This window comes from Erythrolamprus reginae, chromosome 4 (assembly GCF_031021105.1).
Source record: "Erythrolamprus reginae isolate rEryReg1 chromosome 4, rEryReg1.hap1, whole genome shotgun sequence".
NCBI classification, from domain to species: Eukaryota; Metazoa; Chordata; class Lepidosauria; order Squamata; family Dipsadidae; genus Erythrolamprus; species Erythrolamprus reginae.
Window position 1 is genome coordinate 88,046,216 of NC_091953.1, and position 24,874 is coordinate 88,071,089.

At 38.0% G+C, this 24,874-nt stretch overlaps 1 long non-coding RNA gene across 3 annotated transcripts in view; it reads left to right on the forward strand.

Moving 5' to 3' along the window:
* Positions 1-23,652, forward strand: part of LOC139166792 (uncharacterized) — a 176,276-nt gene extending 152,624 nt beyond the window's left edge. For 2 of the 3 annotated variants that reach the window (XR_011559043.1, XR_011559042.1), the window contains 2 exons: positions 8,395-8,455; positions 21,762-23,652. This is a non-coding gene — a long non-coding RNA (uncharacterized lncRNA). Of the gene's footprint in view, positions 1-8,394; positions 8,456-17,020; positions 17,146-21,761 lie in introns of all 3 variants that reach the window. The other variant, XR_011559045.1, reaches the window with a different exon arrangement.
* Positions 23,653-24,874: the final 1,222 nt, after the last annotated feature.

A 24,874-nucleotide genomic window follows, 5' to 3' on the forward strand; every position in this document is an offset into this window, starting at 1 on the left:
GGAGACTGGACGATAGTTGTTAAGAATGGCTGGATCCAGGGAAGGCTTTTTGAGGAGGGGATGCACAAGTGCATCCTTGTAGGAAGCCAGAAAGGGCCCCCTCCCCAAAAAAGTGTTGACAATCTCCTGGACCGAGCTCTGTGTCACCTCCCTGCTGGCCAAAACCAGCCAGGAGGGACAGAGATCCAGTAAACAGGTGGTGAAACTCACAGCTCCAATGGCTTTTTCCACTTCATCAGGTGTCACCAGATCAAACTCTTCCCAGACAGATGGACAAGTACGGGCCCCAGTCACCTCGACTGACTCATTGTCAATCGACTCTGTTATCCAATCAGAGTTGAGGTCTGCTCGGATCCGAGCGACTTTATCAGTGAAAAATGTGTTAAAATCCTCGGCACTACTCTTCAAGGGCTTCCCAACTTCCCCCTGGTTAAGAAGGGAGCAGGTCACCCTAAACAGAGTGGCTGCGTGAGATTCCTCTGATGCAATCAAGGTGGCATGATGCACGCATCTTGCTGCCTTGAGCACCACTTTGTAAGTCTTAATATGAGCTATTACAAGTGTTCGATCGGATTCAGACTTACTCTTTCGCCATCGCTTCTCTAGACATCTCTTCTGGTGTTTCATCTCCTGGAGCTCCTCGTTGAACCATGGAGCTCTACAGGGTCTAGTGCTGGGGAGGGGTCGCAACGGCACAATCTGGTCAAGAGCCTCCACTGCAGCCTTGTTCCAGGCCTCAGCAAGAGACTCTGCCAAACTGTGGACGAGTGCATCTGGAATAACCCCAAGCGCCCTCTAAAAGCCCTCTGGGTCCATCAGGCGTCTGGGGCAGAACCACCTAGTCAGTTCTGCCTCTCTGCGGGGAAGGATTGGAGCCAGGAAGTCAAGCCGCAATAGAAAATGGTCTGACCATGAAAAAGGCAACACTTCTAAGCCCCTTAGTCTCAGACCATTGCTCAATTGCTCAGAGAGGAATACCATGTCATGAGTCGGACCCTGTACTAGTTGAGTCAGGTCCATGGCTGTCATGGCAGCCATGAATTCCTGCACTAACCCAGAGGTTTCACTGAGCGACGGTAGGTTAAAGTCCCCCAAGACAATAAGTCTGGGGAATCCTACTGCCAGCCCAGCTATCTCCTCGAGTAGCACAGGCAGGGCTGTTTACACGCAGTTGGGAGGCAGGTACGTGAGCAATTATTTCACCCAAAAAGGGTATGTTTGAAAGAGAATTTGTGCTTTGTTATTTGCAACCATTGCAAGCATAGGATTAATTATGGTAAACGTAAGAAGCTTCTGGCAGCATCTTCAGAGTTTTTACATTTAATGAGGGACTAACTTGTGGATATGGCCTCTCTCTTTCAGATAGCAGCACAAGTAACATAAAGAGGTTTGCCCTGTTGTTTGCAATCACTCATTCCTGAGCAGGCAAAGTAGATGAGGCAGGTCACTTTACACCATTAGGTTCAATTATTTGTCAAAGGTACAAGATTATTAAAGGACACAGAATCAGTGAGAAGATGTGGAAGATGCTAGCAACAGATGACCACTGTTAGGTCTGATGAACAATAATAGATTTACAATGTCCATGATTATCTGCAATATAGTTGCTGAGTACAAAGTCCTCTGAGAAAGGTAATCCTTCCAATCATTAGTATAGAGCAGTGATAGCGAACGTATGGTACAGGTGGTACACGGAGCCATATCTGCTGGCATGCGAGCCATTGCCCTAGCTCAGCTCCAATGTGCATGTGGGTGCTGGCCAGCTGATTTTTGGCTCACATAGGGGCTCTGAGGAAGCGTTTTTGGCTTCCAGAGTGCCACTGCGGGATGGGGGAGGGAGTTTTTACTCTCCCCTGGCTCCAGAGAAGCCTTTGGAGCCTGGAGAGGGTGAAACAAGGGCCTACTGGACCCACCAGAAGTTGGGAAACAGGCCATTTCTGGTGTCCAGATGGCCTCCAGGGTGTGGAGGAAGCTGTTTTCACCCTCCCCAGGCATTGAATTATGGGTGTGGGCACTCACACATGCACAATAGCATGCACACATGCTCTTTCAGCACCCAAGGGAAAAAAGGTTCACTAATACTAGTATATAGTATTATCACCAAGCAACAATTCATTTGAACTTACATCAAACTGAGAGATATCTCTGGGTTTTCTCCATATTGCTTCCTATAAGGTTGAATGTTTGCTCAACCCAAAGAACTTACACCAAGAGATAAAGCAATCAGAGTGTATGAAATACAACTAATGTCTTTAAAACCTTGCCTTAAAAATCTTGAAATTTGCATTTTTCTAAATATTTGTGCTCAGCTACTGCTCACATAAAGCTCCTAATCTGTAAATGGCAATTCAGAACTTTTTCGTTCTAATATATTCATGTCAGCTGCTAATAGAAAACCCAGAGGTCAAGTGCATCTATAAGTTTTTAAAAACATTTTAAAAATGATGGGAAAAACCCAGTAAGATTTCACTAATTTACATTGCTCAAAAAAACAAAGGGAACACTTAAAAAACAGAATATAACTTCAAGTAAATCAAACTTCTGTGAAATCAAACTGTCCCCTTAGGAAGCAACACTGATTGACAGTCAATTTCACATGCTGTTGTGCAAATGAAATATTCAATGAAAATATTTCATTCATTCAGATCTAGGATATGTTATTTGAGTGTTCCCTTTATTTTTTTTGAACAGTATACATTCAGTATACATTTTTGAACAGTATAACATTCAGCAAGCTGCAATGCTGACACAACCTGACATCACACAGAAATCAGCAGGGCTCTTTTTTAGAAGTATGCCCACCAGCTATGGGTATCTATGTAAATTGGTATGAACCTGGTATCTATGTAAATTGATTTAATAAGTAAATAAGATAAACATCCCCAGCACTCCACAAAAGCCACTGATTAGAGAATGGTGAAGAATATCTGAGATTCAGTATTGGGTTGCTACGGGTACGGATGAGGACGGTGCATCGGTAGGGAAAGTTGCACTGTGCATGCAACTTCTATTCTCCTGTTTTGCAAAATGTGCAGGAAGCAAAATCTCATGAGGGGATTGCACATAAGAGAGATTTCGGAGATTTTTTGCTTCTGTGCATGCGAAATCTCACAAGTGAGTTTTTGCTTCCTGCACATGCGCAGAAGCAAAATCATGCTGGGGCACATGCGCACACATACAAGGGAATATAAGCTGCATGCACAGGGCACCAGTAGCAGCGATAATGGGAATCTGCCCCGATCATCACATATGGGTAAATTATAAATCATGCTTCCATATCACATCAAGCCTGCCATCCAAGATGCGTTATTGAAAAAGACTACTCATGTATTAGCTGAATCTCAGATGTCTTATTTGAATCATATCCAGTCTGATTCATGTAAGCTTCTTCTCGAGGACTGAGCACAGCAAGTGAATATTTAAGAAAGCTGCCAAGTCTGTATCCAAGCATCTGAAGTGTAATCTTGTGAGGGAAGCTGCCATAAAGCCAGTAAGCCTAGCTGGTAATGATGTATCTTTGTAGGGAAGTTTCTTTAAATGAAAAACTAAGACTTAGTATTCTGTGATTTCCTGTAGAAGTGAAATCCTTATATTCATTCGGAGTCTGACTGCCTGATTGACATATTTCAACGTATGTTCCAGTCTTAGCCATCTGAATTATTGAGATATTATTTAGAAACAGCTGGCTTTTTCCCAACTAATATCTATTGAATCAGAAACTTGGTAAAAATTGTCTTTAAGAAAGACAAGGCAAATAATTAGAGCAAAACTTCTGAAATTCTTTTGATTTCCTTATTCAAAAGGAGACATGGAAAGCATTTATGTGTAAGGAAATAACACATTTCATTTCTCTCTGATCTAGTGTTGTGTTCTGTGTAGGTGAAACATGAGAAACAATGGGTAAGTTGCATAGATTCTTGCTCAGTCAGGATTGGGACAGTCCAAGGCTTAGAGTAGAATAACCAATAAAATTTGGAACCAATTTTTTTAAAAAGATACATTGTGTGTGGATGTGGTGTTTCAGATTTTTTTCACATTACCATATTTTTCAGAGTATAAGATGCACCTTTTCTTCCCTAAAAGAGGCTGATAATTTTGGTGCGTCTTATACTCTAAATGTAGCTCCCACCCCCTAGCTAGCTGCTAACAATCTTCCCAGCTCTTACCTTGCAGACTCTTTCATTCTCTCTGCAAAGAATATTTTCAAAGCCTTAAGTGTTTGCAGGTTTTTAAAAAACTTGCTTTGAATAAATTTCTTTCCAGCCCATACCAGGTGCTAACAATATTCCCAGCTCTTACCAGCATTCAAGCTCTTTCATTGTTACTCTCTGCGAAGAATGTTTTCTGAGCCCTTAATCTTTGCAGGGTTTTTTTCATCGGTCTAACTTGCTCCAAATATTTCTTTCCAGCTCTAACCAGGTGCTAATGATGTTCCCAGCTCTTACCCGCTTGCAAGCTCTTTCATTGTTACTCTCTGTAAATAATGTTTACCAAACTCTGTCTTTGTAGGGGTTTTTTTTTCATTGCTTTACTTGCTACAAAATGTTCTTTTCTGGGTGCTAATGATGTTCCCAGCTTTTACTGGCTTGCAAGCTCTTTCATTGTTACTTTCTCCAAATAAAGATTTTTTAAAGCCCTAACCAGGGGATAAAATAATGTCCTGGCTAATGACACTAGCCAGATGAATACCCGGTAAGCAGATTCTGTTCCCTATTTTCCTCCCCAAAAACTAAGGTGCATCTTATATACTGGCGCGTCTAATACTCTGAAAAATATGGTATTTTTATCACCAGGAAATAAAAGAAAATAATCTATGATAAGATGCCATTTCATTGAATAATTTTACTATCTTTATGAATAAAATATTTACGGAAATATTTATGTCCAAGTATTCTGTCAGGCTGACACCAATATAGTTGGGGTCTTTGGCCTGCCACACTTTATGCCATTTTATTATGCCTGCTTTACTGTGGGAACTTGGGAGTGGGGATTACATGAGGGCTGTGTGTGTGTAGTCATAACAAATTATTTATAGAAAGTCAAGGTCATATTTTGTCTTTGCACTACTGCATCTGCACTGAAGAAGATGGGTGGATATGCTAGTCTGGTAGTTGTACACCGCTCAACGTGATGGCCTTGGAGGAATGAGGACAAGGTTTGAACTTTCAACTGGGTGATGAACCCCAAAGTGCTCCAGATTTGGGATTCACCCAGATGTGCCAACATGGCTCTGTTAATAAACTGGAACTTTGAGGAAGTATTTGCCTCAGACTCTGGTTTACTTATAAATGCTATTTGGAACCCTGACATATCCATTGTGAAGTTACCTGTGAAGCTAAACTTCTAATTATTTGTTCATATATTTCCTTTTGCATGATTTGCTTGTTTATGAACTTATAATTTGGGGATGGTATTGTGTTTTATTAAAGAGAAAATGATGTTCAAAAAGCTTCATATGCTGATTCTGTTTCTCTGCCTTTTCTCTAGTCTCCCCACATTTTGTTCCTTTTAAAATTGTATCAGTACTGTAGTAGGTTTGCTTTATGTCACCTGACCATCTATCTACAGCAGCAAGTGAACTCAATACCTAAGCTCCCCTGTTTTCCCCTCAAACTACTAGGTTAATTACGCTGTGATAGACTGAACTGGAACACAATCACAGTGGAAAAATTGAACATGTATGTAGTTGAATTAGAAATAACAAGCATAGTCCCGTGTTTAGGAAAAGAATCTCAAAGGCTATATACAGTATATTCCCTCAATCTACAAATATTTGTAGATTTTATTCAGTGTATGAAAAAATGCTTTTTAACACACGATTAATCCTAATAGTTTCTCTTTTTGATATAAAAGATAGTAAGTTAAGTAATGTGATTATGTGGCATAGTCGAAAGTTCAAAACATCCAACAGATCTGCCTGTCATCATGATGGAAATAAGGCCTTTGGGCAGGGATAGATACTTTGCAAAATAAACATGGAAATTGATTGGCCAGGGAACAGAATTTGGTCATCTTTCATATGACAATTTAAAAAAATCTAATAAGATGTTAACTGCTAATTAAATGTAATTATTCTCAACCACCTTGAACAATATTTTCAGAGGGCTTATTCCTTACATCAGGCAATTAATTCATACTAGGGCACTGGAACATCAGAGAAATGTTTCAAACTGTGATTAGTTCAGTCTCAGAATTGTAAAAGTGTTGAAAGAGATTTAAAAATTAAAAGTTCTGTTATTTTTAAAAGAAAACTTGAGAGATAAATATTAATTGATATTAGGTAGAAGGTAGAATGAAATATAATAATCTGGATTCCCAATTTGGAGGGGATGCATTCCAGAGCAATAAGAAACAGTGAGAAAAAGAGGTAAAGACAGCCACTCCTAATAGTTTTCAGAGTATACACTTGATGTCGATCCTAGTGTTCCAGGGAACAACCACTTTAGTATGAGCCAATAGTCTGCTGCAGCTTCCAAGAAAAACAACAAAGATGATTAAGGGCCTGGAGGATAAAGCATACAATAAACGATTGCAGGACTGGATGTCTATTCTAATGATGAGAAGGACTAAGGATGACATGATAGCAATTTCCCAATATTTCAGAGCTTATCACAGAGAAGAAGAGTGGATTGATCTATTCTCCAAAGACCTAAGGGCAGGACAAGAAGTAGAAGATGGAAGCCTAGCAAAGAGAGATCCACCTTAGAATTAAGGAAAAAATTCCTGACAGTAAGAACAATTAATCAGTGGAACAGATTTTTTGTCTATTGCTTTGTGGTTTTTAAGAAAAGATTGAACAGCCCTGTGTATCCTGTTTGAGAGGGAGTTAGGTTCTAAGATGCCTTACAATGCTGTTATTCTACAACTTCTGTAGATAATAGAGTGCTACAGTTTAGCAAGATTTTGTGTATAGCTTTCTGAATAAAGAAATCTGCTTGGAAAATTTACCAGATGCCTTTATGATTATAGGGTCTGGTGGTGTGAGATATATTATATATTTAGATTTTAAAACGATAGATTATGTTTATTTATTTATTCAATTTTTCCTTAGGCTCAGGGTAGCTTACAACACGTTAGCAATATCACTTTTTAACAAAGCCAGCATATTGCTCCCACAATCCGGGTCCTCATTTTACCCAGGATGGAAAGCTGAGTCAACCTTGAGCTGGTGATAAGATTTGAACCGCTGACCTACAGATCTCTACAGTCAGCTTTAGTGGCCTGCAGTACAGCCCTCTACCTGCTGTGCCACCCTGGCTCTGTTGTCTATAACAATTGCAATTGTTTGAATATTATATTTATATTATATTATACTATACAGTACTATACTATACTATACTATATTATGTCATGTTATGTTACGTTACGTTATATATTATTATATTATATTATATTATATTATATTAATTTTTATTATATCATATCATATCATATATTACATTACATTACATTATATTACATCATATCATTATATTTTCTACCTTTTGCCATTTCTTAATAGGTATTGGATGGACTTACAATTAGAGAGCTTAAGGTGCTTTAATCGGCATCAGTAAATAAAATTACATCTCATATCATCTAGCTACGGCATCACTGGTCTATGAATAAAAATGAGGATGTGAAAATAATTTGAAATTATATACATCTAGTACTACAAAATGCTTGAAAAACTGTTTTGTTTTTGCATTCCACATGTAAGTGGACATATACTAGTGAATATTTTTTGGACACAAGTAAACCAAAGTTCCTACAATAGCATTTTATGTAACATGAAATTGATTGACAATATAATCCCAAATGATACTGTTGACTCTTTTATATTTCTGGTCGTAGTTTCAGTATTCAAATTGCAAGCTCTAAATGATTTATTATAAAGTCTACTCTTCTACTCCCACCTCTTTTATCTGTAAATATACTGAGACCTCCATCATGTTTACAAGAAACTGCTGTTTGCTTTGAATAAGATGCCATTGTAAACATTGTATATTGATTGTGACTAGGACACTCTTCTGGCCTGTTTTACTGCTTGTTAGAAATGCCTGAGGAGGTACATTAACATCAAGGACCTTACTATTAGAGTACCAGATGTTTCTTTTCTATTGGGAATGCTCCAGAAATACCATCTCAAAGTCAACAAATGAAATTTATTGCCTCAGGTGCAGGATACATAATATTTAGCTTATTTGATTGAATGTCCTTATTAAACTGCATTTGCTTTTTAAGAATGCTTGTAGGTTCAGGACACCATTCTGCAAAACAGTGATCTTTATTTTTCATTGGTGTCTGGGACATAGTGTTGCCAGATACACAACAATATTTGGACAAATACATTCTTTTTTGCCATGACTATACATATCTGAATTAACACCTTTTTTTCTTTCTTTTTCTCTACAGGGTAATTGCATTGCAAAGAAATGGTTAATTGGAGGATTGGTTTAAAGTAGCAACTACTAAAGTAAGATATTTCCAATATAGGAGAAATATTTGATGAATTTAGCATTGTGATAAAGCTAGTGAAATTTCTTTGAGAGTAATGCTATCTCCTAAAGTGTCTCTGCAACATACAGAGCAAATATGGGAATCTCATTTGAAAAATAGAGAGATTTATACTCAGTTGTAGTATCCAAGTATACTATATAAATAGAATACCATAACAAGCACTACAAATTCTCGAAGTGTATCTCAAATCCTATCTAAAAACTTATGAGATACACTGGATAAAATTTAAAGAACATATAGGCAATGCACAAGGAAAGACATAGAAGGGAAACCTTCATATAATGATGGTTAGAGCCAGAAAAGCAAATACAAGACCACTGAATCACATGGAGAAAGATTCCCTTCCATGGTAAATTAAAGTGTGTACTGCATTTAGTCAGACAGATTACCTATAAAACCACTGTTAATGAATCAATGATCATTTCACTCTTTACTAAATCATATAGTGTTTTGCAACAGTTTGGTTTGGCACAATGCCTTCATTTTGCTGACTAGGGTTTGGTGATGACATAGAATAGGATAGGATAGAATAGAATAGAATATTTTTATTGGCCAAGTGTGATTGGACAGACTAGGAATTTGTCTTGGTGCATATGTTCTCAGTGTACCTAAAAGAAAAGATGTTCATCAAGAATCATAAGGTACAACACTTAATGATAGTCCGGATACAAATAAGCAATCAAATCATATTAGGAATTGTAAAGATACAAGTAACAAAGTTACAGTCATGCAGTCATTAGTGGGAGGAGATAGGTGATGGGAATGATGAGAAGATTAATAGTAGTGAAGACTTAGTAAATAGTTGACAGTGTTGAGGAAATTATTTGTTTAGCAGAATGATGGCATTGTACAAAAAACTGTTCTTGTGTCCAGTGTTCCCTCTAAGGTGCAAGGCTGCGCAGCGAAGCTGGGTGTTGAAGCTGTGGGGGAGGGAAGTAGCAAGGAAAGTGTGAGGAAGTCTTCCGCAGGCGAAGGTTTTTTTCCTTGGAATGTCACACACGTGCAAGCTCCCCATTCTGCTGCCAGCCCACCATGCACCTCTGGGGGGGTGGGGGAGCTGAGCACTCCACCATGAGCTTTAAAGAGAAAGGCAGAGAGAGGGCGAAGCGAGAGCTCCGGTTTGGGCAGCGTTGCAGGCGTGTGTGTGTGTCCTGTGGGGGGAAAGCAGCAGTCGTTCCAGTTGCTCTGCTGTTGCCTCACCCTCTCTCTGCCTTTCTCTTTAAAGGTCTGTGTGGAGCACTCAGCCTCCCTCCCCCCAGAGGCACATGGTGAGCTGGCAGCAGAACAGGGAATTTGTGTGCAAGACAGGCGCAATCCCCTCCTCCTTCCTCAAGGCTGCCTCAGGCCGAACTTCTGCACACTGCCATGTATCTCCTGGCGGCGGAGGCTGAGCGCCCCACCATGAGCTTTAAAGAGAAAGGCGGAGAGAGGGTGAGGTGACAGTTCCAGTTTGGGCAGCATCATCAGCAGAGCAATGGGAACGATCACCACTTTTTCCCCACAGCACACTCACACATACACACTCCTGTGGCACTGCCCAAACCGGAGATTATACCAACAGGCCGCAGCCATGACATGGATTAAAGACTGGATAATCCTTCGAGATAGAAGATTATTGACAATAGAGGGTTTTAATTTGGAATTTGGATGGCATTCCTATCTGTTCGGTGCGAAAAATAAACCATACACCTTTTTTAAACAACACTACATAAGGAAAAACTTAATAAAAATTAAAGGGCAACATCATACACAACTACCCAATTGGATATCACCAACAGAGATGATAATCTATCCCAACACATTAGACACAAATAAAATACTAACTTATGAACAATTATTAAATGATGATACCTCACTATGCACAATTCAAGGACTATGAGACAAAGGGATTACTATTGACTGGATCCACTATCTACAAATAAAGTCAAAACATAATGAAGATAAGAAAATAGGATTCCAATCGAAAAATCAGTTAGACAAAATATTATTCGGCCCAGAAGAGAAACTGGTTTCAAAATTCTATAAACAACTTCTCAGTGTAGAAATGATGGAAGTCCAGGTTAAAGGCCCCATGATAGCATGGGCACAAAATTTTGGTTACACTGTTAATATTAATGAGGGGGAAAAATATGAACTATTAATTATAAATTGACAACATCTTCTACATATAAAGAAAATATCTATAAAATGTTTTACTGCCCGACTCTCTAAAATGTGCCCAAACACATCCCCGAAATGTTGGAAATGCCAAAAGAAAATTGGAACTTTCTACCATACATGGTGGACTTGCCCAGAAGCCAAAAAATATTGGACCAAAATTAAAAGTCTCTTAGAGCAAATAACAAACCTACAAATTCCATTAAAACCAGAGCTATATATGCTCGGAATTATCAGGCAAAAAATAGCAAAAGAAGACAGATACCTAATAATACACATAACTACCGCTGCAAGAATCATATTTGCGCAAAACTGGAAATTAAGTGATATTCCATCAACCTTAAATATAATAAATAAAATCTATGAAATTGCTGAAATGGACAAATTGACAATGGACATTTTAAAAAAAAGTTTTTATTGATTTTTAAAAGTTTTTGATTGATTTTTAAAAGTTTTATTGATTTTTAAAAGTTTTTATTGATTTTTAAAAGTTAACATAAAACAAACATATAACAGTGCACAGCCCATCACCTAACAACAACACACACCCCCATCACCCCCACCACCCATACAAGAGGATTCAAATAAAATTTAATTGTTTATCTATTATTCCTTGGCTCTATCTTGCATCAAGTATTACTAAAAGAGTGATTGCAATTTATTTTTCATATTTACATCACAGATTCTACTTAACATATAATCTTTTACCTTATTCCATCGCACCATCAACTTCTCCAATTTGTTCTCATCGAAATTGTTTAATCTTATTTCCATGATTTCAAAATGTATGTGGTCCACCATGTACCAGTACCAATTTTGTAATGTCCATTTTGTAGAGTCTTTCCAACCAAATACCATCACCGCTTGGGCACTTTCCAATGCTGCGGCTTAAATTTCCTTGAATTCTCCTAGTTCCCTGTATTTAATTAAAATTGCTATTTCTTTTGTAATTATCCAGTTAATGTTTAACATTTTATTAATTTCGTTCTGCACTACATTCCAGAATTTCTGAATTTCTGCACACTCCCAGAGCATATGCATAAAAATTCCCTTTTCCTGGCACCCATGCCAACATTTACCCTTCTCTTTCCCCTGGAAGTGTGCAATTTGTACTGGTGTATAGTACCACTTATGTAAAATTTTACTTCTCATCTCTCTAACTCTTGTATTTTTAATCTTATATATATCTTTTCTATTATTTCTTTCATTTCCCTTTCATCTATTTGTAAAGCATCTTGCCAGCATCTTGTCAAACTTTTTGTTACTTCCTCTTCCATCTGCAATAGCATTCTGTATATATTACCGGCTTGTGCTTTACTCTCATTTATCTTTTCTCTTATTATTTTTTCTAAGCAATTTTCTTCTCGTAAGAAAGCTTCTTTATTCTCACTTTTATTTAAATATGTGCTTATTGCATTAATCTGCAACCATTTCTGTTCACCAATCCACTATTCCAATCGAGTTCTACTGACTCTTCCATCTTTCTCATATAATTGTTCAATTCTCGTTATCCCTTTACTATTTAATACTTTGATAATTCTACTTAAGTTAACATCATCCCCTATATTCAATACATATAGCGTTGATAGCCTGGATACCCTTATTCCACTTTTCCTCTGCCATTTAAACCATATTTCTAAACATGCTTTAAGAGGATCACTTAAGTTACTAATTTCTGTTCTACTCCAATTTTTAAATAATAATTCTTTATTATTTATGTTATTGATTTCCTTTTCTAACTCTACCCATTTCTTTCCCCCCCCATAACTGTAGCTCCATTAACCTTTCCATTTGAAATGCATTTCTATATAATACTAGGCACGGGCTGCCCCAACCCCCCTCTTTCTCTTGTGCAAAATGCCAATGCTTCCTTATTCTAGGTTTTTTGTCTCCTTCAATCCAAAAATTTAATCTGTTGTCCCATTCTCTTAGTTTTGCCTCAGGAAAACTACCCGGTAGAACCTGAAACAAATACATCATTTTTGCTATTATCATCATCTTAAGGGCCCTGATCTTGGCAATTCTTCCTAACTTTTTACCCTTCCAATTTTTTATCTGCTTCTGGATTTTTTTCCATATTAGGTTATAATTGGCCGTCACTATTTTTATTGGATTCTTGAACAACCAAATTCCCAAATATTTCATTTTTTTACAACCTAATTTCAATCCTGATATTTTTTGAATCTCGATTTGCTCTTTAGGGCCAGTATTTAAACATATTATCTCTGATTTCTCTATATTAACCTTAAGTCCAGATTGATCTTTAAATTCCTGGAGCAATATCATTATTATTTTCATCATTTCAATTGGGGTTTCAGACATCACTATAGCGTCATCTGCAAACAAATTTAATTTCAATTCAAATTTCCCTATTTGATAACATCTCCATTCCTTATCGTTTCTAATTTTGTTTGCTAAGGTCTCAATTGCTAATGCAAATAACATTGGGGATAGTGGGCAACCCTGCTTAGTTCCATTCTGAATTTTAATCGTTTCTGTTCTGTTACCATTTACTCTGATTTGAGCTATATTATCCTTATATATTGTTTCTATAATTCTGCAAAATGAATCTCCCATATTTAAATCTTTACATAGTTGAAATAGGTAATCATGGTTAACTTTATCAAAAGCTTTGTAGACATCTAATTTTAGAATACTTAGTTTTCTTTTGGTATTGGTAGCATGGTGTAAAACATTGACCACATTCCTTATTGGTTCATAAATCTTCCTTCCTTTAACAAATCCATATTGATCTTCTCCAATTACTTTTGGTAAAATATTCTCCACCCTGTTTGCCAATATTTTCATAAATATTTTATAATCCTGATTTAATAAGCTGATAGGGCGATAAGAACTTGGGTCAGTTAAATCACGATCTGGTTTTGGGACAGTTATAATTTCTGACATTTTCCACGTCTGTGGAGTTTCAAAAGTCTCCATTACATTGTTAAACAATTTTTCCATATGCGGTAATAATTCATTCATATACATTTTATAATATTCAGCAGTAAAACCATCTGGACCTGGGGCTTTAGCAGGTTTCAACCCTTTAATAACTCTAGATATCTCATCATTTGTAATTTTCGCATTTAGCATTTGTCTATCCTCTTCCTTTAATTTCTTTTTAACCTCTGTGGTTTGCGAAATAACATACTCTTTTTTGTATAAGTTCCCATAAAAATTTCTCATTATTTTTTCCGTTTCTACATTACTACGTTTAATTACACCATCCTTATCTTTTAAAGCAGAGATGTGGGATTTCTCTTTTCTTTTTTTCAGATAATGTACCATTTGCTTCATTGATTTATTACCCCATCCCCTAATTCTATGTTTTATAATCATCTTCATTTTATTCCATCTTTCTTCATCAAGTAATTGTAATTTCTTTTTCTTAAGTAATAATAATGAATTCCATTCTCTATTTCTTGTAATTTTTAAGGTTTCTTGGATTAAATCTATTTCTCTTAATAAGTTGTTCCTTTTAGCTTCCCAGGATTTCCTAATAAAAGCTTCAGTACTAATACAATTACCCCTCATAACAGCCTTATGTGTATCCCAGACTATTGTTTGTTTAATCTCACCTGTTGCATTAATACAAAAGAATCCATTCAGTTCCCTTTGTAATTTAATTCTATTCTCCTCATTAGCTGAAACCAGAGGGTTATATCTCCACATTCTTTGTTTCCTGCCGACCTCTATCTCAATCACTGCTAAGAAAGGGGCGTGGTCTGATAACCAGATACTTTTCACTTCCACTTTCTTAAGCTTTGCCTATTAATTAACATATAATCAATACAACTAAATTTATTATGTCTTGCAGAGTAGAAGGTGTCTCTGTTTACTATGTTTTCATGTAAATCCGTCATATTGATTTTATTTAAGTGTAACTTTTTCTTTTCCCCCCTCCCTGCTGTTAATTCCAAGTTGAAATCGCCTGCTAAAATCACTATACCTTCCGCAAAATTATCTAGTTTCCGTTTTACATTTATTATAAATTGTTTTGCATTTACATTAGAAGCATAAATTACCGCTAAGGTTACTAACTTATTTTTTATTTTCCCCTTAATAAATGACATTCTGCCATCTTTGTCCCTTTTAATATTAATTAATTGAAAGTACACTCTTCGGTTAAACAAGATGGCTACTCCTCTTGATTTGGTTGTCCCTCTCGACTCATAAACTTGTTGCCACTCACTATTTGTAACTAATTTATCTGTTTTTTCCCTTCCTTTATGAGTTTCTGATAAAAGTAAAACATCAACTTTACTGTCCCTAGCCAGCTTCATGATTCTAAAACGTTTTTTCTGTGATGAAAGACCATTTACATTCAACAATAATAACCCTATATCACCCATTTACATAATTTTAAATACATTTCCCCCCTCCTGCAAAACAGAGCCTACCGGAAAAATGTTTTTTAGTTACCATGAATCCCACCCTAGTGCCTCTTCCCTGCCCCCCCCAGGGGGATTCAATGAAAAAACCTTTCGTTATCGAGAGGCACCCCTGGATTTGCGTTTCACCAGAAAGCTCCCCCCTTCCTCCCCATTTTACAACATATCAAAAGATTCCCCCCTCCTTCCCTCCTCTCCCCTTATTAGTTAGCAAAAAAAACCCAAAAAAAGTACACAAGAAAGAGATTAGTTAGTTGAAACTCATAGTACCATATTAGCAAGTCAGCTCAGTTCAGTTTTTTATTTTTTCTTCTGGCGGGTAACCCTTGGCTCATCCCTCTTCTCTTTCTCCTGGAGAGAATCCAGTTCCTTCTGGAGTGTTGCGATTTTCTCCGCCTTGCTTTGTTCTGCTATACGGATCGGTTGGAGCATAAACAACTCATCCTCTCCTGCTTCTGGCTGGTTTTTCGATGTCTGTGCCTGGGACGCTCCATCCGGATTTAACCCCAACTGGTGAAGCAAATTTCTTCCCTCCTCCAACGATCTCGCCTGGAAAGCCTTGGAATCTTTAAAAACAAATATTGTAGCTGGATAATGCCATGAAAATCTGATTCCATTTTCATAAAGTTGGGAGGTCACTTCTCTCATTTGATTTCTCATCTTGAGGGTCTCAGCAGACAAATCTTTTAAAACACGTATTGGAATAGCTTTGTAGCGTAAGTTTAGAATCTGCTTCAACTCTTTGAATATTTCTGCCGCTCTCCTTTCTGAGGCAAACCTTACAATAATGTCTTTTGAATCCCCTCAGTTCCGAGATCCAAAAGCCCAGTGCGCTCTTTCAAATTCTTGCAGGTCACATTTAACCTTGTTTTCATTGAACCACTGGAGAATTGCTTGAATAAGATGTTTACTCTCCACAAAGTCTTTAGGAAAACCCCTCAGACGAAGATTAGCCCTCCGCTGTCTGTCCTCCAAGTTAATGATGCGGAGTTCCTGGCGAGACTTCCCCACCTCCAGTTTCCCAATTCTTTGATCTTGTGTTTTGGATTGTTCTTTCAAGTCTGCCATTCCAGCACCAACAACCGATAATTCCTTTTTCATATCTTGGAGCAGCTGTCCCATGTCAGCAAATGCTTTAAGCAACGAATCCATCTTTCCTTCCAACTCCGAAGTAGACGCCATCTTTCCTTTGTTCTCCACTTACACATGTTAAAAACTATTACTTGCTTCAACTTTTAACTCCTTCTCATAAAGTTTTCAACAGCTTTGTTCAATTCGCTTCCTCTCAATGCACTTTCACCAAGCTAGAGAGGGTTGTCGAGGGTTAACTTTTACTTTTCCTTCTTCACATGAGGGAGCTTTCTCTCGGTGCGTCTATCTAGAGCGACGCATGTGCAAATCCCCCCGACAATGGACATTTGACAAAAAGACAATACAGAATTCTATCAGACATGGACAAGATGGTATAATTGGGTTGACCAAAAAAACTATTTAAAACTTTAAATAATTACATTACAGTCAAATGTGTCGATTACAAGCAATCTTGTTACTCTTTATTATTCCTATACTATAGGAATTAAATATAAGTGTGAAACATACTCAGCCAAGATTTATGTAAATAGATGAATATAGAAAACAACAGTGAAAGCTGTAACAACAAGGCCAACTTGTAGATTGGCAAATATATGTTAATTTGTTTGCTTTGCTTTATGTTTTTTTTCTTCTTTTTTCTTGTTTGTATTTGTCTTGTCTACTTTTTCGTGTAAATAAATAATAAAGATTATTTTTTTTTAAAAAGAAAAAATAATTAAAGTTTAAAAAGAGTAAACAAAACAATACTCCAAGGTTAATCAACCCTTCTCAAACTCCAATTTCTTTTATCGGAGCAGAACTTTGAACTGAACCCTTTTCTTTTTTATATCCCCCTTTAATCCCCTTTTCCATTTTATTATTTCTATTCTTCCTTCTAGGAAGGAAGGACGTTGTTAGCAAAATAAAGGGGTTATTGGATCAAACTTTGGACACAACAACTGGTCTGTAGTTATGATGGTGGCAATGTTCCAGGGTTTTGGGATCTTCTGACAAGCAACTGCAGGTATTCACTTAATGACTGTGGCAAGAAAGGTAGTAAAGTGAGGCAGAACTCACTTAATAACTGCCTTACTCAGGAGTTAGAAACGTTGGCCTCCATTGGGGTCGGAACAGAAATCGAGGATTATCTGTCTGACCAGTGCACTCTTTTAGAAGCAGATCAGGAGTCCATTTTGAAGCTCCACAGAAAACATCTAGGGGGGAAGGCTGGTTGTCCTCAACTTACAACAGTTCATTTACTGACTGTTCAAAGTCGCAATGGCCCTGAAAATAGTGACTTATGCCCCTTTTCACACTTATGACCTTTGCAGCAGCCCTTCTAACTAATCCATGCCAAGGCAAGAAAATATGCCACTCAGACATTATACTTTTCTGCCCACACCAAAAAAAAAATTAGAGGGAACATTGCTTGTGTCTAGTTGTTCTGGTGCAGTGTCCTATAGCATCATTTTGAGGATAGGATTTGAACAGTTTGTGTCCAGGATGTGAGGAATCTGTAAATATTTTCATAGTCCTCTTTTTGATTTGCACAGTATACAGGTCTTCAATGGAAGGCAGGTTGATAGCAATTGTTTTTTTCTGCTGTTCTGATTACTCTCTGAAGTCTGTGTCTGTCTTGTTGGGTTGCAGAACCAAACCAGATAGTTATAGAGGTGCAGATGATCCTTTGTAGAACTGTAGCACTTTGGGCAGTTTGACCTTTCTGAATTGGTGCAGAAAGAATATTCTGTGTTGTGCTTTTTTGATGACGTTTTTGATGTTAGGTGTTCATGTTAGATCTTGCAATATGGTAAAACCTAGAAAGTTGAAAGTCTCTACAGTTGATACTGTGTTGTCTAGTATTGTAAAAGGCAGGAGGATGGGCAGGTTTCTCTTAAAGTCTGCCACCATTTCTACGTTTTGTAGTGTATTCAGTTCCAGATTATTCGGGTTTCACCACAAAATTAGTTGTTCAAACTCTGTCTGTATGCAGATTCATCATATTATAACAGTGTCCCATCACTGTTGTGTCATCTGTGAATTTCAGTAGTTTAACAGGTGGGTCATTAGAGATGCAGTCATTGGTATAGAGTGGGAAGAGAAGTGGTGAGAGCAAACAGCCTTGGAATCCCCCTGTGCTAATTGTACAGGCATTGGATGTAATTCTGCTTAGCTTCAGCTGCTGCTTCCTGTTTGTTAGGAAGCTTATGATCCACTTACAGGTATGTTCAGGTACCTCTAGCTGGTTCAGCTTAATTAGAAGTATGTCTGGAATGATGGTATTAAATGCTGAACTAAAGTCTACAAAGAGTACCCTTGCATAGGTGTTTTGAGATTCAAGTTGTAGGATGTAGTGCAGAGCCATATTAATATATTAAGCCATTGATCCATACGCAAATTGTAGAGGGTCCATGGTGGTTTTCAAGAGGGGACAACACTAGCAACTGGTCTGTAGTTGTTCAGTTCCTTGATGGTGGGCTTCTTTGACACTGGGATGATAATAGAGCATATGTCTTATATACAGTACACACTAAACCAAGATTTGGAAAAAAAAATCATAGATGGTACAATACAAGAATGAAGCCATGAAAAATAGATAATTGCCCAGTGTAAGTGTATAAGTGGCTCTTACACCAAAGGTGGATCAGACTGTGACTTTTTCTTCCCATGATTCAACAGATTCTTTGGTGGCCCTGGACCTAAATGCTTGGTGAATATTTACACAACTGCCAACTTTATGTTGAGAACCTGGGTCCTATTTTATAGCAATAGCAATAGCATTTAAACGTATATACTGCTTTACAGTGCTTTACAGCCCTCTCTAAGTGGTTTACAAAGAGTAAACATATTGCCCCCAACAGTCTGGGTCCTCATTTTATCGATCTTGGGATGATTGAAGGCTGAGTCCATCTTAAGCCTACTGAGATTCGATCTGCCAAACTGCTGGCAGCCAGTGATCAGCAGAAGTAGCTTGCAGTACTGCACTCTAACCACTGCACCACCAATGCTTCGCATAAGCCTAATGAACTTGGGAGTTCATTAGCTATGTGTTTAAGGCTTAGTACCAGAGATGTGAAAAAAGTGTCATGAAAGGCTAGCCAATTGGTTTATCTAGGTTTATCTAGTTGTGTACACAATCAAATAGGACTGTTTTGTTCTAGGCAGAAGTAGTTTGATGACAGGTGGGGAAGAAAGCCAAGGATAATGGAAGTTGAGGGAAAGAAAATGACTAGCAAAGTGGCAAGTGTTTGAGCTGGTTGAATACCTTATACAGTGGTACCTCTACTTAAGAACTTAATTCGTTCCTTCGCCAGGTTTGTAAGTAAGATTCCCCATAGGAATCAATGTAAAAGCAAATAATGTGTGCAAACCCATTAGGAAAGAAATAAAAGCTTGGAATTTGGGTGGGAGAAGGAGGAGAAAGAAGAGGAGAAGGATAGTCGCTGCCCAGAGTGAAGGGAGCATTTCTGGCAGAGGTTTATTCCCTCTCCAAGCGCCCAGAGAAAGGAAAATGCTTTGTTCGCTCTGGACTGCCAAAGCCTCCTTAAGCACCACCAAAAGGCTCCTCTGGCAGCCCAGAAAAGCCCAAGATGGCCAGGATTAAAGGAGGAATGGCAGGTAACAGGTCGGGCCTTCGTGCTGCTCTCAAATTTTCTGGAAAACATTTCCAGGCTCAGGTTCTTAAGTAGAAAATGGTTCTTAAGAAGAGCCAATAAAATCTTGAACACTCGGTTCTTATCTAAAAAAGTTCTTATGTAGAGGCATTCTAAGTAGAGATACCACTGTATTAACAATTATAGATGAGAGAAAGAGTGAGGTCCTATTGTGCCATTCAGATTTTATTTCATCCTAAATCTGGAACAACCAAAGCATTCTGATTTCAGTTCTGCTGAACCATGGTTCTGGAATATGTTGTTCCGGATTCAAGACATAACATTTACAGTAACCTACTACTACCCATGTTTAATGTGTGAACTGGTTGCTATGACTGGTCAAGAAACTTTGCTTTGAAAATACATGACTTTGTATATATGAACCCAGCTATTGTTTCTCTAACTAAAGAAACTTTCAAGGTTTTTCTGAAGCTAAATTGTCAATCAGACCCTTAAATGAAGGATGTGATGCAAATAAAATGGATAGGCAGAGAACCAGCCTGTGTCATATTATGGAAATAAGACATATAAGAAAAATATGAGTTTTGTGATACAGAGAATTTCAGACTGTGCAATTGAATGTTCTGTGGATAGTGTCATTCTCAAGATGAATCATCAAATGATGAGATGTTATTTTCCCTATTGTGTTTATTGTTCTTTTGCAAATCTTGCTTGAGGTTGAAAAGGGAAGGTCATTTGTTTCTTGCCCTGCTAAACTGACATGCAATTGAAGTAAACAAGCAAGGAGACTGATAACCATATTATTTTTATTATTTTTATTTTATTTTATTAATAGAGTTGAAAGGGACCGTTAGGTCATCGAGTCCAACCCCCTGCCTGAGCAGGAAACCCTACAGCACCCCAGCCAAATGGAAGTCCAATCTCCTCTTGAAGGTGTCCAGAGTTGGGGAGTTCACCACCTCCCCTGGCAGGCAGTTCCATTGGTTGATCGCTCTGACCGTCAGGAAGTTCTTCCTTATTTCCAGGTTGAATCTCTCCTTGGTCAGCTTCCAACCATTGTTCCTCGTCCGGCCCTCTGGTGCCCTGGGGAATAAAGAGACCCCCTCCTCACCGTGGCAACCCCTCAAGTATCTGTAAACTGCTATCATGTCCCCTCTAGACCTTCTTTTTTCTAGGCTGTCCATGCCCAGTTCTCTCAATCTCTCTTCGTAAGTCTTGGTTTCGAGTCCCCTAATCATTTTGGTTGCTCTTTTTTGCACCTTCTCCAGAGTTTCGATGTCTTTTTTGTAGTGAGGTGACCAAAACTGGATGCAGTACTCCAGGTGGGGTCTGACCAGGGCATAGTAGAGTGGTATTAGTACTTCCCTGGTCTTGGAGCGTATTCCTCTGTTGATGCAGCTTAGGATTGAGTTGGCTTTTTTGGCTGCTGCTGCACATTGCTGACTCATGTTTAGTTGATTGTCCACCAAGATTCCAAGATCTCTTTCGCAGTCACTACTGCTGAGTGGGGTATCTCCCAGGCTGTATGTATGTCTAGGGTTCTTTTTGCCGAGGTGGAGGACTCTGCATTTGTCGGTGTTGAACCTCATTTTGTTGGTATGGGCCCACTGTGATAGTCTGTCTAGGTCTTCTTGTACTCTGAGCCTGTCCTCAAGGGTGTTGGCTACCCCCGCCAGCTTGGTGTCATCTGCAAATTTTATTAGTTCCCCTTTTATTCCCTCGTCCAGGTCAAATATTATAAATTCTTTCCATGGGATCTGCAGTATTTGTCATTCATATGACAGACATATATATTTATTTTCCTAACTTCTCATATGTGCCCCAGTGAAACTATTGTGCATTTTAATTTATTAAACTGAAAGCGTTAATGAGAGCTGCTTACCAACCTTAGTTGATAGACTATTTTCATTTTCAACATATATTACATAGTCATAAAAATGCATTTCTGCTGTCTTTCAACAGTCACTAAGTAACTTATTTACTTCTTCATTACCTAATTTTCACATAGTCTTTATTTCTGGTCTAGGTCAGGAATATGGAACATCGACCAGCAGAAGAGCAACACACCTATCATGTCTGTTCAGCAATATGGACTGTTACAGCTTCATCCAGAGATTCTGACAGAACTCCTAGATAGTCAGAGAAAATATCCTAGGACTAAATGCAAACCTTTCATGCATACCTTATCATATGACTTTATACTAACTATGTGGCTTTCCCAGAATGCCTTGGTCTTAGCATGTGTTTTATTTAGTCTTCCGTGGTATTGCATGTGGGGTGCTACATTACATGTTAGCATATATAAACATTAAGTGATATTTGTAAACATGTGGTAACCTTTACAGGTCAAGAGTGGTCAGGAAATGGGAGTACTCTCAACAGCATATTTCATTCTGAAAAAAAGATATAAATATTTCAAAGAATATTCTCCTTCCATACTTTCTGAAGCATTTGTTTTGAAATTTTTTCAAAATCAGCCAACTGTAATTGAAGCATTCTCTAGAAGTTATTACTAAATTCAGAAAAGATCTCAATGAAGTTACAGGGCCACCTTCTGTTTAAGCAAGGGAAACAATCTGTTTTGGATTCAGGGCTACCCCTGTTCATTTAAGATAAGCTTAAAACAGGGTAGACATAAGTTCAGCTCCATTTATTTTTTCTACATTCAGAATGGGGAAAAACTACTACTCTCTCATTTCATGCTTCAAAATTTCCTTCCTCTCTCCCTCCCTTCCTACTTTCTTTCCTCTATCCTCTCTGTCTGTGTCTGTCTGTCTGTCTGTCTCATTTCTACAGCTACCCACTAATCATTTTTATAATCATCCATCTCAATCAATAAGCCTGGGCAACTTACAATGCAAAATGTATAGTTAGCTTCTATTATTTATTTATTTTTATATATTAGCTTTGTGTGCTGCCCATCTCAACCAATATCACTTGTACAGTTAGTCCTCCATAAACTTACATTGATCTGAACAAGAACTTATGATCAGTTTTTGTAGTTGTGGCTATCATGGCATCCCTGCAGACAAATGATCATGATTCAGGTGCCTGACAACTGGCATAGAATTATGTCATTCTAGTGAACTCAATCATATGATCATTATTTGCACTTTTTACTGCTTCAATCTTTACTGCTAGCTTCCAACAAGTAAAATCAATGAAGAAACTTACAGGGGTCACAAATAAAGAGCAAAAGATAGGAGAATGCTGCAGTTGGACAGGATTTACCTACCATCATATTGGAGTGGTCATGTGACATCACACTTTTCATCTCCATCATTTAAGGATGAAATTTCCTGTCCCAATTATCATTTTTACACAAGGACTACCTGTAGGGGGTATTAATAATTCAATTCAATATAACATTTAACAGCAATTCCTAGTGTGCTTGTCTCTAGGAAAGTAGTGGCAACACTGGAGTTGCAGCAGAAATGAGACTTGGAAGTCTCAGAAGTTGAAAGTTCTCAGAAGTGTATCTTTTGAAGAAGCAGTAGCAGACGTAAAAGTAATATTTTTTTTAAAAAATCACCAGTGGTCTGCAAAAGACTGCTTAGTCAATCTCATACCTAGGGTATGATCTGTATGATGTACAGATTTAACACAAGGCTTGATAATTCTTTGGAATAAAGCTGTTTCTTTGGAATACAGAACCTGACAAATAATTTTATTCTATAGAGGCTCCATATTAAATAAGTAAAGTATGTTTTGAAATAATTAATGGTGACCTCATGTATTATCGTAGTTTCTTGACACAGTATAGAAGTCATTTGTCACTGCCTTCATTTAGGATGCCTTTGTCTTCTTAAACTACCCCATTGCTCCAGAATTTTCTGGTCTTCCATGCATATATTAATCAGGTCCTATTCTACTTAGGTTTTCAATATCATTTGTTTTATATTAAATCATATCTACTGTATTTGTCTGAGTGTGGTTATAATTCTAGGCATAATTATTTCTGAGTAAGCTCCATTAAATTCAGTAGTGGTTTTTTTAGTACATGCAGTAAAATACATGCTCAAAAAGAGATGCCCTTCAAATACTGAATTGCAGTATTTAGCTTTTATTCGTGTAAAAAAAAGTATTACTGTTAGAATGAAGTACGGAGGGAGGAAAAACAAAATCCAGTTTCTGGTTAATTATTTTTCTGGTTCTGTGTTAATTTGTAACAAATAATACAATTTGAAAGTCATTCAATATCACCTCAATTAGGTATCAGTAAAAAAAAGCTTGTCTATTCTCATGGCACTTTGTAAAATTACCGTGGGGATGGAGGGGAATCATTGAGACCTATTTCCAGTATATGCCAATGGTTGATTTTGAGAATATTTTTGAGAAACCATTCCATTTTTTGAAATAGCATAAGAATTGCATCATGTAGAAATTTATAAAATATTCTTTCTAATATCTCAAATATTACTTCTAAGTTTTATAAACCCAGAACTCCCCACCCATCCAAAGAAGATTTAGAGCTTGTATTGTAATTTTCCCTACTAAAAATCATTTGCTCACACACATACTCTATAGCCCTATATATCCACCCCACCCTAAACCAGCGATTTGAAGTATAAAAGAAAGAAGCCAGAAAGTCCATCACAGAATCAACTCCTTGCAAAGCTCCCAAGCACTACAATTCCATTCTTCTGATAAAGTCTACCCAATTCCAGCTTAGAGTTCTTCTCATACTTCTGATACTTTTCCACCTGAGATCTATTATCTTATTCAGGTAACATGTAGCCAAAATAGCGCTGGTGGTACTTACCCACCGGTGCCTTTTGCGGGAGGCTCGGGGAGACAACGGCCACATGGCGTAGCCACCATCTTGGTTTCGGCCGAGATTTCGTGAGATCTCGGCCGATGATCAGGCCAGGGTGGCCTGATCGATGACATGTCCAGGCGGGGCCTGCCTGCCCTATAAAAGGGCAGGCAGGCCCGAAGCTCTCCCTTTTCGCCTGGACTCGTCGACGGAGCAGACACTTGGCTGGGTGTCTGCTTGCGGCCGCCATTTTGGGTGGCCTCGTGGCGTGACGGACATTTTGGAGCCTCATCGGAGGCCTTTGGTGGCTTGTGCTTGCCATTGGAGCAGCTAGGGTCCCGCGGAAAGGCCACCCCTTTGGATACTTCTCTGCCTGCGAGGCA